The sequence below is a fragment of the Silurus meridionalis genome, chromosome 28 (assembly GCF_014805685.1).
Source record: "Silurus meridionalis isolate SWU-2019-XX chromosome 28, ASM1480568v1, whole genome shotgun sequence".
NCBI lineage: Eukaryota > Metazoa > Chordata > Actinopteri > Siluriformes > Siluridae > Silurus > Silurus meridionalis.
Genome location: NC_060911.1, coordinates 2,320,001 through 2,329,463, shown reverse-complemented (window position 1 = coordinate 2,329,463; position 9,463 = coordinate 2,320,001). Strand labels below are relative to the sequence as shown.

The 9,463-nt window shown below is 42.9% G+C and overlaps 1 protein-coding gene across 1 annotated transcript in view; it reads left to right on the top strand.

Annotated features, from left to right (window-relative positions):
- The first annotated feature begins 8,395 nt into the window (after positions 1 to 8,395).
- Positions 8,396 to 9,463, top strand: part of klhl5 (kelch-like family member 5) — a 19,907-nt gene continuing 18,839 nt past the window's right edge. The window contains 1 exon segment of the mRNA XM_046843178.1: positions 8,396 to 9,463. This exon segment is cut by the window's right edge and continues 729 nt beyond it. The gene's annotated coding sequence lies outside the window, so the exon portion shown is untranslated.

Here is a 9,463-nt window from a genome sequence, read left to right as displayed (position 1 = left end):
TAGCGATTATGCTCATGTCAGTGATAATGTAATGCTTTGGAGGCACCTGAAAACAAAGCCATAACATAGCTATAAAACATGCATCAAATGTTTTGTTCATGAATATTTCATGCAACTGTGAATTGTTCTGAAATACATGACCTACATAAAAGCCCGGCTCTGCAGAAATAACGTTTCCATTGTGGGCAGAGTGTTGAAGAATTAATTTTATTCAGCTCTCATTTGTAAATGCACGACAAAATCTTCCAACCCATGGAAAGCAGATCTTCATAGAGTTGGCTTTGTGCACAAATGTCATGCTGGATCTGGTTTGCGTCTCCTAGTTCAAGGGCGAAATGTATGTTTCTGCCGCACAGCTCATGAACGCTAAGAAAACAATGTCACTGTATCCATTAATGCTGATGATGATTTATGGCTTTGTATCTAATATGAGGAACATCTGCATGCAAATGGGTTGCAGGTTCGACTTTTCAGACTGGAGAATTGTTTTGTGGTGTGCATTCATTAAGTAGGGAAGTTATAGCTTAATGGACTTCTGATTGGAGGGCCATGGGTTGAAATCCCAGTTCCACCATGCTGCCACCGAGCTGGGCCCTTGAACAAGGCACCTAAGCTAAGTTTCTCTGCAAAAGGAGCATCTGACAAATGTGATAAACGTTAAATAAAGCTGTTGTGCAGTTGATGAATAATGCTATTGCATCCAATATGAGGAACATCTCCAGGCAAATGTGTTGCAGGTTCGACTTTTCACTTTGGAGTCAAACTTGATGTGGTGTTAAAATTAAACTAAAGCTGCAATTGCGCTATAGAGATATGAGGAACATCTCCATGTAAACATGAGTTACAGGTTTGAATTTCCATTTTATTTTCCCTTATTAGATGCAGTGCGTAGATATCGGAGAACATCTCCATGCAAATGGCTTGCAGGTTTTGAACTTTATTTCACCTTGTAGTCAATCTGCACGTAGCATGCATTCATTAAAGATGTAGTGCAGTTGATGATTGATGGCAGCCCATTCAGCATGAGCAACATCCCCATGCATTCACTGAAGCTCTAATGCAGTCGATTTATGACATTGCATCCAATGTCAAGAACTTCTCCATGCAAACATGGGATGCATATTTTGGCGTTTCAACTTTGGAATGCATTTCACCTGTGCAATTGTAATATCCTTCTGCTTCTGTACAATCACATAGCGAGAGGAACACGCGCTTACTGTTGCTTCCTCATGAGCGCCTGCAGCGCGCGCACCTGCCGTCGGGCATGCACGGTGGCAGGTTGCACGCGCCGACGCGCGCGCAAGCACTTACGTCTTTTTTTTATCTTATTTATTACATATCGTTAGTGTTATTTATTTATATGTATAAATTTCCTATAATTTCGCCCCCCATTTCTTTTTTGCATTTGCGTCTCCGCTTTGTAGCATGCACAGTCCAGTCCTCCACGCCTTTTCACCCCTCCAGCATTGCATCACTGTGTTATTATTCACCGCGCGTGATGCGTTACTTTCCGGCCAACTTCACCCAGACTACCGACAAATGACTTTTAAACCATAAAATAAAGCGCAACATAACACCCAGGTAAGCTGCTTTTCCGATCATAACCTGTTCCTTTTAAACCCAATTCGAGTGAACATTATTGTCGTTTGCAGCGTGAAAGCGGAGCCGAGCAGACAGGCTCCGTGACGGCGGTACGGGGGAAGTGTGGCAGCCGGCGAGTGACGCTTCGAGCGCCGCCTCGATTCTCAGGCGAGCCCGCGGCTTCAAATGCGGCCTCTTTTTTTATTTATTTATTTATTTATTTTTTATTATCGATACATAGTGCTATTGATTTGTGAAGAACTAATTTCACTGCTTGGTGTTTTATACATGATTTGGTTTATATGTGTTTTGGCTTGGTTTTGTATCTCACAAGGCGTCCAAATCAACCCAACAGTTTCCTTTTTTTTTTTTTTAACTGAATGGATGCTCCATTAGAAATAAGTTTAATCCACATACTGAACACTGTGTGAGAAAAGTGTGGAAACACCCAACACACTGTGTGTGTTTTATTAAGAGACACATATACAAGAAACCCCGTTCCTTTTTACAGTTTCGTAGATTTGACAAATCTATAAAGCTCCAGATGTTCCACTTTATTTTCAGTGAGAAATCTTCCATTGGCAAGAAACACAGCTTTACAAACTCTCGGTCACTTCAGATGAAATACTTCCCTGTGTCTCTTGTAAAACTCTAAAGATGTTCTTCACTAGTTGGAGATTTTTCTTGTTCATCTCAGAGCAGTTCAGTAGGATTCAGGTGCAGTGACTGGGCAGGTCGCTCTAAAAACTAAATAACGCTTACAGAGCTCGGACGTATTGTCGCTTCGGCTCATCGTTTTGCTGTACGGTGAAATCGGTTCCAATGAGCCACAGTCCAGACGCAACTGCGTGGTGTTGAAGTGTCCGGTTCAGGATTCCATTCACTTACTGGAATAAGGGGTCAACATTCCCTGGTCCAAAACCACCACAACCATTATAACTCATCTGTTTAAAGAACTTTCTTCCAGTGTAAAAGTTTTTACTTTTTACAGAGTTTGTTGCATAGAAACAAAAGGAAGATGTGCATCTGTCAAAAACCATAAAGGACTTGGTGTCTCCTAACGTTTGACAGACCTTGTATGGTGTTTCACAGCACCTCAGATAATGCAAATAAATAAAAGCATGAAGTAGGTAGGAAAAGTGCCAGTGCTGATGAGAATAGTCTTATTTAATCCTGTTGTTTTTGGATATTATAGGCGATTTATTATAAAAGAAAAAACCTTTTTGACTTTAAAGTGCCTCTAAAAGCAAAAACAACAACAAAAGGTTTTAGTACCTGTATAAATAAGGCTTTATAACCAGCAACATTTTAATATCTAGAGAATTGCCTCTTCTTGCGCTGGTCTTATGCCGCCCCCCTGGAGTTTGAGTCCTGCTCTACAGTAGCTAAAATATTTCCGCTGTGTGTTTTTGGCCCTGCATCTTTTTTGCACTGTTCCTTTTTCCCGACCTTTAGACTGTCGAGAATTTAAAGATGTTTATTTTACTAGGTGAGTCTCGTCTCGTGTATCGTGGCTCTTGGACCCTTTTGTGGGGACTTAAAGGTTTTGATTAGGCATTTGTAATTCATGTGTATGGACGAATGTGGAACAGGATTCAGTGTTCATATCATAGGGAAGTGGTAGCTTAGTTAAGCCACTGGACTTTGAATCCAAAGGTTGTGAGTTCAAACCGCTGCCACTCCAAGCTGCCACTTACTCCAAGCTGCCACTCCAAGCTGCCACTCCAAGCTGCCACTCCAAGCCGCCACTCCAAGCCGCCACTCCAAGCCGCCACTCCAAGCCGCCACTCCAAGCTGCCACTCATGGCCCTTGAGCAAGGCGTTTAGCCTTCTGTGCTCTAGGGGTGCTGTATCGTGTCTGACCTTGTGCTCTGACCTCAGTTTCCTAACATCGCTTGTCTAAAAATCCTCCGCGTCCTCACTGGAATTTTTCCACTCGTTTCTCAAAAGTTGCTCATCCACATGAAACGTCTAAAACCCTGCGTCATTCACGGCCGGCATGCAAGTTTTTTGAATGCAATGCGAAAATGTCGTTTTCAAATTTCTCCACTTTTTAAAGCATTTTTTTTTCTTCTCTCCAAAAAGCTACGCGTGATACCTCAGTGTATTCATCTAGACATTACACCAGTAAGTTGATGCAAACTCAACAGAAAATGTGAAGTAATGGACATAAATTCTGTATTTATCACTTAAAATTAATAATACAGTTTTGTGTTTCAAAATTTTTTATGATATTTGTGTGTTAAAACAGTTGGAAATGTAATTCCTAACGTTCCTGAACATTCGGTCCCGTCGTGTGAACATGGCCAAAGCGTCTTATGTCTCTGCTACTGCAGCAAAATCTATACGCCTCGACTCGGCCCAGCTGCTCCTGTTACCGCCAGATGTGCAGCCGTTATGCTCTACATGATGACTCGTGCTTAATTGGTCTCCAGAGATAGCAGGCTACAAACCAGACGAGACAGGAAACAGACAATGTTTTGTGTTCAGCTGGTCCCATGCACGTTTTCAAGCCGATTTCCGTTCCATGTGTGGTTTCCTCGTAGTGTTGAGGATCTCTTTTATTGGTTCAGGTCTCGTACAGAAAAAATAGACGTGTTTAATAAAGAAAAGAAAATGAAGGAAGAAGAATTAGGAGGGTGGAACGTGAATGGAGGAAAGGTGAGGGGGGGTTGAAACCAGGCTTTTTTTTATTGGCAGAGCAGCAAATTTTCTTTCAAAACACACACACACACACACACACACACACACACACACACACACACACACACACCGAGGCAGCATGTTGGATTGAAATTTATGCTCGGCCTTTTCCCTCCACCTGCTGGGTGTTCACAGTGATGATGCAGTCCTCAGGGCGAGCTAAATAATTGATGGCAGATCTTTATGGCTGTAATCGCTCATCTGCTGCTTTCCTCTTATAGCAGATATTTGTGTGTAAGTGTGTGTGTGTGTGTGTGTGTGTGTGTGTGTGTGTGTGTGTGTGTGTGTGTGTATTTCAGACCCTTTTCAAGAACCTAATAGACCTATGTTTGACCTTGTGGAGACTTGTGCCTCTAACTCAGACACTCATTATGACGGAGTGTAGAATCTCCAAAGGAGAGTATACAGGCAAAAGTTTGTGGACACCTGCCGATAAGATCGGGGTGCGCTCCTTTATGAACATTCCATTCCACATCTAGTCCTCCACTCTTTTAAGATAATGTTCCTCTAGATTTCTATGGAGATTTATGCTCATGTAGGTGAGTTGAGGAGGTTCCTGGGGTGCAGTCAGCATGAACAATTCAGTTCAAAGGTGTTCAATAGGGATGGAGATCTTCCAATCAATGGAAAGCAGATCTTCAGGGAGCTGGCTTTGTGCACGGGTTGTGAACTGGTTTCAAACGAAGGGAAAAGTTGTTTAATACAGTTGTGTGCCTCAGATTTTTGGGAACAGTTTGGGGAAGAACCACATATGGGCAGAAACGGCAGGTGTCCCAAAACATTTGGCCCATTTTTCAAGTTTGGGGAAGAAATAAATGTCTACTCTCTCTTTATTAGCATGGCTCCACCCCCTTTTCTCTTGGTAATATTTGTTTGTTTCGTTCGTTCACGAACACAGTCACCAGTTGGTTCAGAATCATTAGCGCTCTCTCAGCGCCAATGCTCCAACCAATCACATGCTTCACGCTACCGCAGCGGTCAGGGGCGGGGCTTAAACAAACACGAAGTACGGAAACAATTTACATAAGTGAACGAGAAACAATTTATACGGTTACAAGATTTACACAAAACAATCTAGAGGACGAAACGTTCGCTAACTAGCATAAGGGCTTGGCTTTGTTTAGCAGGCTACGTTGTTTGGTCGTCTTGTATGCTGTCATTTTTTATATTTGTTTTCGATACTGCGTTCAAGAAAAACATTCCGATTGGTTATGAGTTTGTGAAAGAACTTTGAAAGAAAGTAAGTCACCTTGAAGTCACCTTGCATTTCATCTCCTGCTAGTGTCCTAGCATAGTGCTGACTAGAAGCTAGCAGAATGCATTTTTAACTTTTTGTGTAAAAATTCTGTGTGAAATTGTGTGTGTGTGTGTGTGTGAGATGAAGGCTTTAAACCTGGCCAGATTGTACCGTGTATATATATCTCCTGATCTGGCGGTTTGTCAGAGGAGGAGGCAAGCGCCAGGTTTTCATCAATAATTCAGCAGGTTGGTTTGTGATGGAGATAAGAGAGGTCTCAGATAAGATGAAGGTCTTTCAGGAGTTTATTTATATTATTTTTGTTTGTTTACCTCAGAAATGACCCTCCCGCTCTTTTATCTCCTTCCTGACAGGAACGAGAGCTAGTAAGAAAAAACGCAACGGAACAACGTTCAAGTGTGTGTGTGTGTGTGTGTGTGTGTGTGTGTGTGTGTGTGTGTGTGTGTGTGTGTGTGTGTGTGTGTGTATAGACTTGCATGGCGCTCCCGTGTGTACTGTTTGACGAGGCTATAAACCATAATAGGTGAATTAAACTCCTTGACTCTTGTCACGATCGATATGTCTCCTGGCACACAAACACACACACACACACACATGCGCTCACACACTCCCCTCTGCTACATGGCTAAAGCTTTGGACGAATAAATGGTGCCAATAGCCAGCTAGTACAGCCCTGAGAAAACCTGCTAGCTTGGAAAAAAGCTGTAAAGTTCCTTCACAGTTAGCATAACATACACACATAGCCGGCAAGTTTGCTAGTTTTGCTAATGTAGTATGGACTTGCTGAATGGTGTGACGTTGCGCTCAGGCGTTTCCTTTTTTCACGTCTTGTCTTCCCACAGTTTCACACATTAACCTGGCTTGGTTTTATCAGCGTATTTGCACACCCACGTCTTCTTAAATGTCAGTTTCCACCCATGAAACCTGTAAAACTCAAAGCGAGGTTCACTTTCTGAGTCAATCGAGTGTGGGTGGATTTCAGTGCGTCGTTGGTTTCCTCCGTCCGGTCTGAAGACATGCGCTGTAGGATTGAGGGGCGATTTGACATCTTGTGCTGTGTCCAGGGTGTTCCTGGGTGAGCGGTGTGGAAAACAGATGGATAGATGGATGGGCGAGTTTGTTTCTGAGCCTAGGAACATAACAGAGAACCGATCCCTGGACCAGCATGATGTATTTGAAATCTCTAAGGGGTGTCTAAAACCCTGAATTGGACACTTGGAGTGTGTTTCAGGGGGAAGTATAATATAATTATTATTATAAACCCAAAACCTGTTCCAGCGTGACATTTGAGCACAAAGCCAGCTCCATTAACATCTGCTTTACATGAGTTGGTGGATGTGGAAGATCTCCTGCTATAGAGCTCCATCACTATTGGAATGAATGTGAACATTGACTGCACCCCAGGAACCTTCTCACCTTCTCATCTGCATCAGTACCTGATTTTACTTACACCTTCGTAGCTGAACGAATCTCACACAAAAAATCTAGTGGAACATCTTCCCAGAAGAGTGGGTGGGTTTATTATAATACACACACGCACGCACACACACACTACAAACATGCGCACCACACACATACTACACACACACACACACACACACACACTACATACATTCACGCACACTACACACACGAGCACACGCACACAACACACACACAGCATTAGCAGACGCCCTTGCCGGTGTGTAATTATCACACTGAGGGAGAGAAAGAGATCGAGAGAGAAAATAAGAGAAATAAAGTATTAAAAGAAAGGGATTGAGAGAAAAGGAAAGAGAGGAGAAAAATGGAGTGAGAGGGAATGGAGAAAGGGGATTGAGAGAAAGGGATAAGGAGAGAGAAAAAATTGAGAGTGAGACAATATGAAAAACAAAGGGATTAATAGAAAATGAGAGAAAGAAAGTGAAAAGGATTGTGAGAGTAAGAAATAGCGGGAGAGAAAGAAAACGAGGGAGAGAGAGATAAAGGACTGAGTGAGCGAAAGAATGGGTTGAGAAAGTAAATGAGAATTAGAGAAAATGATTGACAGGAAATGAGAGAGAAAGTGAGTGAGAGACAAAAAGAGGGAACAAGTAGGAGAGGAAATAAAGAGAGAAAGAGAATGCATGGAATCTGAATATCTCCGTTTTCAATTTCTTACTGATTACATTTTTCTCTGTGTGTGTGTGTGTGTGTGTGTGTGTGTGTGTGTGTGTGTGTGTGTGTGTGTGTGTTGAATCACTGCTGAGTCATGCAATAACTTAGTCTACCTAATAATCCTGAAAAGAGAGAGAGTGTTCTCACACACACACACACACACACACACACACACACACACACACAGTATTATGGGAGGCCAAATAAAACCAGAGCTTTTCTTTAAAAGCCTGTAATTTCCTCAAGGTTAACTTTATCTCTCCATTATATCATCCCTCCATCATTTCCTCTTCCTGTCATCTCATCTCTCCACAATTTCATCTCTCTATCATCTTTCTATAATTTCATCTCTCCGTCATTTTAACTATCATTTCATCTCTTTTTCATCTTCATCTCTTCTCTCTATTAGCTCATCCCCTCCTCTCTCTCTCTCTCTCTCTCTCTCTCTCTCTCTCTCTCCTCCTCTTTCTCTCTATATTTTCCTCAATGTCTGTGTTTCTCGTTTGTTGAGCTCCTCCCTGTCTCCCTCTCTCACCTCTCAGCTTTTATCTCCCGAATGACTTTACGTCCATCGAGTTAAATATGTATCAAAACCACATGTACTGGACATCACACACACACACACACACACACACACACACACACACACACACTCTCTCCCCTCCTCTCTCCTTCTATCTCTCTGTCTGTCCATCTGTCTGTCTCCTTCTTTATCTGTGAAACACACACACACACACACACACACACACACACACAGAGGTGTAGCACTATAATGACACTGTATTAGTGAGCCTCCCATGGTGATCATGGTGCTGGTCGCCATGGTTACACTGGTAGCACCTGGTCACACAAACGATACTCTCTTAATTACACACACACACACACACACACACACACACACACACACAGAAAGATGGTTGTACAGTTGCCATGGATGGTAGGCAAATGCATTCCATCTGCAATGTTAGACAGGTTCAATTACACACACACACACACACACACACACACGCTCTCTCTCGCTCTCTCTCTCTCTCTCTCTCTCTCTCTCCTCCTCTGTCCATCTGTCTCCCTCCTTCTGTCTGTTTATGTCTCCTTTTTCTCTGTCTATCAAACCCTTACACACACTGCACAGTGAAACTATATGGTGTAGATGTACTGGGTCAGAGGGTTAGCAGAAGTGCACAGGTGTGTGTGTGTGTGTGTGTGTGTGTGTGCATCACACCATGCTTTAAAAGCAGAAATCTATATGGAATGGTGTGTGTGTGTGTGTGTGTGTGTGTGTGTGTGTGTGTGTTACTGGTGTACAGGAGCTCATTGATTGGTCCCAATCAATGGGTCTGGCCTTTGAAAGAGGGGGCAAATCTGTTCAGGAAGGGCAATAAATCAAATACTATTAGTGTGTGTGTGTGTGTGTGTGTGTGTGTGTGTGTGTTTTGGATCAGTATTCAGTGCTGGTGTATACCTGATAAACTGATGGTTATTATAATAGTAACAGGTACTGCATTGCAGACCAGAAAACATAGTGTGTGTGTGAGAGAGAGAGAAAGAGGGTGTGTGTGTGTGTGTGTGTTTTACCTCCTCTCCGTGTATTTTTAACTGAATTGTCCGAGAAAGAGGGACCGTGTGTGTGCGTGTGCGTGTGCGTGTGTGTGTGTGTGTGTGTGTGATCTACTCTCCATCTATTTTGAACTGAACTAAATTGTCCGAGAGAGAAATAGGGAGGTGTGTGTGCGCGCGTGTGTGCGCGTGTGTGTGTGTGTGTGTTTGTCCACGATCCTCGCCAGC